The following is an 8,899-nucleotide window of genomic DNA, read 5'->3' as shown; positions in this document are numbered from 1 at the left end:
CGGTCCTCGCAACTTTTTTCCAAATTTTCAGGGATGAAAGATATTGTGATTTTATTGCGGAATCCAAAGTTACAGCTGATTTGGAGATGTTTTGATCAGTGAAATTGTCGGACAAAGGTTGAATCAAGAGGGTTTCAAAAATTAGGGTTTTGACACTTAACCACTTAATTTTCAAAATTAAAGCACAAATATGAATTGATAATTTGTAATAGAAGGGCAGATCTGAAACAAGCATTAACAATTAAACATTTCACAAGTTTAATTACTTAAAAAGAAAATTTAGGGTTTTTATGTAATTAACCTCTAAAATTTTGCAAAAGATCAAACATAGAAATGTAATCAAGGAATCCAATTTGCAGATCTAACTATGAATAATCAGAAAGGATGTTCACGTCGGGTTCACCAAAATGTAAAGCGGAAAAATCGAACCCTAGTCGTCCTCCCCTCCCCAACTCCAAGGAGATAGAAGGGAGATTCACTAGGGTTGATGGTTTTCACTTAGGAGGGACTTTACATTCAAAAGAGGGGTTGAAACCCACAAGATCCAATCCCACGCAATGCAAGATTGGATTCTATATCAGTTTCAAGGGTTAAGACAACAAGGCTACCCTCTTTTGTAAAGAATGTAGATAGAATGATTAAGCTAGGAATGCATAGAAAGTGACAAAGATTCGCTTATAAGCTGAGATAGGGATATAGGATGAAGCTGCGGACCTAGAATTAGCAGTAAAATGTCAATACGGCGCTGTCCTACAAATTTGAGCAAAAGTTGACGAGACGATGGCGCCCGGCGTGCACACGGTCCTCTGAAAAATCCGCGAAACGAAGGGGTATCTGTTCGTCTCTGCACAAGGATTCCAGATCTTCAATTTCAGCCGCGTACCTGCAACCTACACACAGAAAAGCGAAGATGATTGGGGGGTTAGGGATTAGGGGTTTGCCTTTAGGTCAAACCCCGGTTTTGGAATTAACCAAGAAATGAGAAATTGTTGTAAATGTAATGTAAAACAAGTACTAATACCTTGTTGTAAGGATGTTTGTATCCTTATGTGCGAAGGTATAGATGTTGTTGTTTGTTGTATGTTGTATGTTGTAGCATGTAATGTGTTGTAAGTGATCTCCTCTTCAATGGTTGAATCCTTGTCTTGAATGCAACACTTAGTCTTGAATGGAAACTTAGAATGATCAATTGCTTGAAGGAATGCTTGAATGCTTGAATGCTTGAGTATAGTTTCCACGCTTTTTCCATCATATCGAATGAAAGAGGAAAATGTAGTTTATATACTTGTCAATTAGGGTTGATAGACTCATTTTTCCGACCTTAGGCCGACCAGGAAAGATAATTTTCCAATTTGCAAACAAAAAAGGCCCGAAGTCCCATAGGAGACCGGGCCCAAAATAGGGCCAGGGACCAGGGCGCTGGGCGCTCTGGTCCCACCTCTCGGGACAGCAGGTTCAAGGAGGATCAAGCCAGGGTGCTGGAAAATGCAGTTTTTGGTGTCATAATCAGGTTTCGGGGTCTCCATTCAGGTTCAGTGTTGCGTCGCCATCGTGAAGACCCAAATGCGGTCGAAATTGCAAGTGTCATAATTTTAGGATGCTACAATAGCTTATCCAATTGACAACGTATGTTCTATCACAAAATTGTCAATTTCAACCTAATCTAGTTGACAACGTATGTTCTATCACAGAATTGTCAATTTCTTTGGTACTCCTTGTTCATCACAAAGTGCCTTGATCTATCTTATCCTAGGGCCTCTACTTGAGTGTATCCTCTTGAGTAGTTTCCTGATTAGCAACATATGTTCTATCAAATAATTGTCTATCCTAGCCCTATATGTTATCCTAGTCTTCCCTAGAGGACCTGCTTGAGTGTATCCTCTCAACAGCTTATCCAATCGATAGCATATGTTTATCACAGAACTGTCGATTTGACCTTGAAAACACACATGTGCCTATCCTACCCAAACGCGTCTGGGACCAACGCAGACGCGCCTTAGCGTTTTTCTCCCCGCTTGACATTTTTTCTTGACCTACCTAGAGCACATTTATTGCACTACCTAGCATGCATTTATGACAAAAATTAATGCAACAAGGTACAAGGAGGTTTTGTGGTACTTACAGACTCTCCTGCATCTGTTGGCCTCTGATATTGGCAAACACGATCGAATCTGTGCACCAATGCCATCGTTGCTGACTGTTGACTGCTTTGTGCTCTCTCTCCACTCTGATCTCTTATGTGTGTGGATGACAATGAGGATGTTTTCCCTCGTAGTTTATCTTATAGACTACCCTAGCCCTCATTTCCCGAGTCAGTCTTCTTTATCCCGTGACTCTGTCACTCTATCCTATCTTGTCAGTCCTTTCTAGCCTTTCTTTCTTATCGATAGATTGTTTGCAATCTTTTGAGACATTTTCATCCAATCTCCCGAGGGGGCATATCATTCCCATCTTGGGCCAACTTTGTATCAGTTCATCTTATCTTCTTTGAAACAACGCGACAAGCTGCATTGTCTCAAAGAGGGGAAAAATGTAGACACCTAAAATTGTCCTTTCTAATTAATTAAATATTTTATTTATTTAATTACTTTAAGCCTAATTCTTCTATTAATTAAATAAATCTTTGTTTATTTAATTAATTCATGTATCATCTTCTAAGCCTTTTCTCATTTAAATAAATACTTTTATTTATTTAAATTATCCTTTTCCTAAATTAAATAAATACTTTTATTTATTTAATTGATCCCACTTCCGCTATTAGTTAAATAAATCTTTATTTATTTAATTAATTCATTAGTCTTTTCTACCCATGGCACATGTCATTCATCTCTTAATTCCTACACTACCTACTTTCTCATTATTTTCTTATTTCCTCTACCCACCCTCTAATCCTAGCTGACCATCTATCTTTTACACCTCTTAATCTTATCCCTTCATTTCTTATAGTGTCTTCTATATAAGGAGATGCTTCTTTCATTATCAACCCCCCAAAATCTTTCAAGCATTCTAGCATTCGAACTTTCATATGCGATCTAGCTATCAACCACATTTCCATTCTTTGTTGAGCTCTTGTGCACACAAAATCTGAGAGCAAATATATCAAGCAAGATCAATGGAGATCCAAACCCTATTGGACATGTGATGGTATAATCTTTGTGATTTCGTTGATTTGCATTATCTTAGGTAATCTTCATATGTTATGGTGGATCTTTGTTGTTGTTAGGCTAGGGTTTTATGGTTGACTCCATTTTAGTCTTTTAATATTGTTGTTTCCATTTTTACCATAAACACCGAGTTCGGCCCCATAGCCCCCTGGTCCTGGTCTGGTCCAATCTGGGTCTTTGGTTTTGGTCCGGTTTGGCTGTGGTTCGAACAGGATCTGATTTCCACAAGTCGGGTTCGAGCCAGAATTGACCCGAGCAATCGACCCCAAAACAAGTTATTTTTAGCAAAATTTAATATTTTTTTAAAATCCACTAGCTAAAAAATAAAAATTAAACCATAAAAGTGTCTTTTAAAACATAAACTTGGCTCATTTCTCCTCATTTGTGTTTTAAACAAAAGGTTTTTGCTAACAGATTGAAGAAAGGATGAACAAAGTTTGGCTTCCAAAATCAAATAGGAGTTGAAAACTGATTTTTGAATATTCAACAAGTGTTGTAGCATCATTTCCACACATTTCCAAGCTCCCATTGGCAGCAAGAGGTAGGTTTTTGTACATTTTTTCAACTATTTTTGTTCCACAAATTGTCAAACATGAAACATTAATTGTTTTTCATTATTTTATTTTTGTTTTTGTTTTTTATTTTAAATATGTTCATATTATTTCTTGCCATAGGAACTAGAATGACATCTACCCCTTCCTCCATTGGCACAAATGAACAATCAAAACAAAGAAATGGTCCAAATTCTCCCCTATGGAAGTATGTTGACATTATAAGACCGCTTCCAAGAGGTGGGGGATTTTTTTGGAGATGTCAAGGATGTGGTAAAGAACGTGGGTCAGTGCAAGAAGCTGAGTCCACTTTTTGGCCACAAAGTGGAAGTGTTTTCCTTGATTTTCAAGTTTTGTCTCATTTGAGCTTAAATTTTGAAACACTTGAAGATTGAATCTTGGAAAAAGTCGGTAATATAAAAGATATCCCTCTAAGTCTACTTTCCAAATATGTAATTTATTTTAATACCCACATAATAAAAAATAACTTTTTCAATGGATTTCTAAAAACTATGTTTTTAAAATGTTTTGGGAAATGGTTTGTAACACACTGAAGATTGATCAACATATTTTTCTGTATTTTTTTTTTAGATATATTTTTTTAATTAATTTTTTAATGACCGTAATTATCTTTTTAAAAATTTGACATGTCAGCCCACATAATTTGACGTAACTTAACATTTTTTATTTTTTATTTTTTATTTTTTTAAATAGAAAATAATTTTGTGTAGATTGATGACATATAAAAAAAAATTCAAAATTCATTAAAATAAAAAGTTTATTAAATTAACAAAATTAGTTAATATTTCAAGTTTATGGACCCAATTTAGTATAAATTAAATGAAAAATACTTAAAATAATCAATTTTTAAATAAATTTACATATTTAGAATCTAGACAGTATTATCTGAAATGGGTTTTAATTTCATATAAAAATTCTCTAATTAGAGACATGTAAACTATTTCAGAAGTTCATATTTGTGCTTTCGTTCATGGAGATTTAAATTTGCAGGTCCATGTCTCATGTGTGGCCATCCCAGGCCTATCCCGGACCTAATCTCGAGGCAAGTGGTGGGTTGTGGAATCAACTTCCACAGAACGGGCCCCCGTTTTGAAAACAAGGGCCCAACCCGTTATATAAATAACCGACCCTCGTTTTAAAAATAGGAGCCCGTTCCTAAAATTATCGTTACTGTCCAAAAAAAGGACAGATTGCATCAATTTACCAAATTATCATTGGAATTCATACTTACAAATATTTTTTACAACATTTGGCACTACTTTTTTATCTTTTTTACACAAATTTCAGAAGAACTCAGTAAAAAGAAATATTATTTTTTGAAGAGAAATTTGTAAAGATGGGTTCAAAGCAACGTCAAAAGAAACAAAGGAAGACAATGACAGCGGATTAAATTCAAGCACGGAGAGAGAATGAGGCAAAACGTCAAAGAGATCGAAGATCACAACAACGACAATTGAAGAACATTGAAGCATCTAGTTCAGTGCCCGTTGTAGATGAGACCATTGAAAAGATCATGATGGACGCAAGAAATGTAGAACCAAACACGGGTATGACTATTGATGCAAATGTTCATGTGGATGTGAATTCTGATATGTTTTTAAATCCCCAAGACTATGATGCCAATTAAATTGCTCATTTAAATGAAGCTGGATATAAATTTAATACACCAATACGAAAAGAAATAAAAATTGAAAATATTACACCACCCTCTCTGAAAGAAAATGAATGTAATTTGTTTACTGTTGATAGCAATGAGCTAGATAATCTTAATGGGTTAGTTTCTTGGAGACAAATCAGAACACATACAAACAGATTATATAAACAATTTTTCTATAATAAAAAGTTAGGATTTCAATGTCAATTAATGCTACAATTAATAAAAATGTTATGCGTGGTCATTAAAAAAATAGGTATTTATGCAAAACCAAAAAGAAAATATGAATCATATAAGAAAGTTGTATCTATTGTTGCCAGTGTCATCGATTCTATCAAAAAAACAAGTCAATCTAAAGATAAGAATGCGGCACGTAGAGTTATAACAACTGCTATAGTTGACAAAAAAATTGTTAGTAATAGAATTTTAAGTGATATAAGTGGTTATTTAAACTTATATCGTACAACCTTGTCAAGAGCAACCAAAAGAAGAGACACAATTGGTGGAGTTTTAGTGGTAGACTTCAAAGGTCGGACATGAAATTAAATAATGAAACTAAACTATTAATCGCAAAATTTTGGCATGATAACACTAGAGTTTCAGCAAATGCTATAGATGTTTTAAAGTTAAGAGTGGGATCAAAAATTCGTGATCCTCATCGAAAACATCTTCTTGACATGACTCAAACTGGATTCTTTAAAAAAAATTAGTGATGAACCTATGTTAATGAATTTACGAATTAGTCAAAGATCATTTGAAAAATGCAAACCCTGGTATGTTAAAATCAATAAACATCTTATTGTTGTAAAACTCATGTTCAGTTTTGTTACTATTATGATGTTTTTTGTTATATACGTTGCATGTTGCATGGTAATGATCTTGTGCAGGATTGTGGTGTTTATGTTCCACCTGAAACTATAAAAGATTTTATTGCAAGTTTATTTTGTAAACCGCCTAATGAGAAATTATTTCTTTCCACTTTATGCATTTATGGTATTTGCGATTTATGTGGGAACTATTCTTTGATAGGTGAATGTTTGCATGAACATGTTTCATCTGAGTTTGGACAAAAAATGGTTGATGTTTGGAGATTTAAAAATATAGAATACCCTCTAAAGGATGGAAAGATGTGGAAACGTTTAGAATTGATTACAGAACATAATAATGTGAATGCATTTATCAGTGAGTTTAAAAGTCATATTGTTCCAAAATATGTGAAACACTCCCAACATGCCCGATGGCTTGATGGACAATTTCGCCAACATGCCCGATGGCTTGATGGACAGTTTCGCATATGCAAGAACACATTTCCAGTTGGAACAATAGTATCAATTTTGGATTTTGCATAAAATTATACTCTAAAACCACAAGAGGAAACTCAATCACAATACTACAACTCAGTGCAACTTGCCATATTTGTGCACATTATATATAGACATGACCATGACAATACAAAAGATAACAGAAAATTTTTGAGGGAGTATCATTTCTATGTTAGTGATAATCGATTACACTCGTCAAAGTTTGTTCAGCATTGCTTCGAGGTATTTCATGATAATCTTAAGGAAAGAGAAATTGACATGAAACAACATATGATATGGTCAGATAATTGCACTGGACAATTCAAAAATGCAAGAATGTTTTATTGGCTATGCAAAGTTCGCAAGAAAACTCATGTCCAACATTTATGGAGTATTTTTGAAGCGGGACATGGTAAGGGGGAACACGATGGAGCTGGTGCCTATGTAAAAAGAGCTCTTGCTAGAGAACAATTGAAATTCGAGGATGCAATGAAATTCAGAGATGCTCGTGCAGTTGTAGATTGGTGCAATTCAAAGTTGTCAAAAGGATCAACTAAGAACTCTGCAATTTGACGTTTCTTCTGGTTGGTAAAGGACGATAGTATTCATATTCGGCATGATTGCAATACCATCATTGGATCAGCTAAATAGCATTCGTCTAAGAGTTCTAATTCAAACACATGGACTATATTCACAAGAGATCTTGCTTGCTTTTGTCAGTTCTGTGTTTCCGGAGATTGAGAATTTTGTGAGAATAAAGAATGGGTTGAAGAATGGCAACAAAGATCATTGACACCCATAGATGCAAATGATCCGCATGAAAGAACTGATGAAGATATGGATCAGATGTTTGCATCAAATGACTATGATCGCATTTCAGATCTTATAAAACAAGGTAAAGTTGTTTTTGAAATTTGTTTTGATTTATTAAATAGTACATATATGAAATCTTATAGTGTATATTTTTGTTTTTATATCTCATTAAATATTAAAATAAAATTGTTTTGTGCATAGGACATGTCTATGTTGTTGTTGCACTAGAGGACAATGAAGAGGGGACAGAGTATTGGTTGGCTCAATGTATAGAGCCAAAACATAAGCTAACCACTCCTCGAGTAGATGATGATGGTTATGACTATCCAACAGGATATGTGGTTGTTGTTGGCACCTAGCTACACAAATATCTAACAAGAAAGAATGGATTGCCCGCGTTTGAAGATTATGAATTAGAGAAGAAGATTATACATTACTCACATTTCGTAGTGGCAACTAATATAAAATTGGATAGATATCGTGGCAAACCTGCTAATAAACAATTATGGACTCTCTCTAAGGAAGAGCATGAGACAATTATAGATGCTTTGCAAAAGAGAGAGGATGCAGATGGTATAACAGAATGAATATATACAAGTTATAATTTGAACCCTTAATCCACCTCCCTTTTAAAAATCATGATGTATATGTTATATAGCATTTTCAATCATGCATCCTAATTATAAAAACTAATCTAGTAATTTTATTTTAGGTCTACCACAAGTAGAAAGCATCAATGAAAACCAAGTTATTTGTTTCATTTTGAATAATTACAAGTTAAAGTTTTGTACCCTTAAGGCAATTCCCTTTTAAGAGTTGTGATGTATGCTTTGTGTTGTATTTTAAATTGAATGCATCCTCATTATAAAAACTAATCATATGTTTTTTTTTTTCCAAGTCTCTCAAAGTAGACTTGGCCTCAATGACTACTATTGCTTGTGCATACTTTATGTTGTATTTTGAGAGATATAGCCTTATTATTATAATTTAAATAGATTGTTTTTTTATTTTAATTTAGGTCTTCCACATGTACATGGCATCAATGAATACTATTATTTGTGCATTTACAAATATGTTTAAGGTTAAATTTTTTAACTTTAGTTGAGAATAGTAATATTCTTGCACTTGAATGTTGAATTATAATTGTCTATTTTATACGATATTTTTCTTGTGCGGGTCCCTTAGGAGATGAAGTCAAAGATTTTAGATAGGTTTGCTTGATTACACTTTGTGTAATATATAAATGTGAGAGTATTGGTTAAATTTATGAATGAGATAATTATGTTTTAATCAAGTTCTATTCAATATATTATATATTCTATGGGGTAAATTTAATTTCATACATAGCACATTGGTTCTACTTGTTGGACCCCACCATACCACCTACTGTGTTCC

The sequence above is a fragment of the Cryptomeria japonica genome, chromosome 1 (assembly GCF_030272615.1).
Source record: "Cryptomeria japonica chromosome 1, Sugi_1.0, whole genome shotgun sequence".
Taxonomy (NCBI): Eukaryota; Viridiplantae; Streptophyta; class Pinopsida; order Cupressales; family Cupressaceae; genus Cryptomeria; species Cryptomeria japonica.
This window is presented reverse-complemented; position numbering follows the sequence as displayed.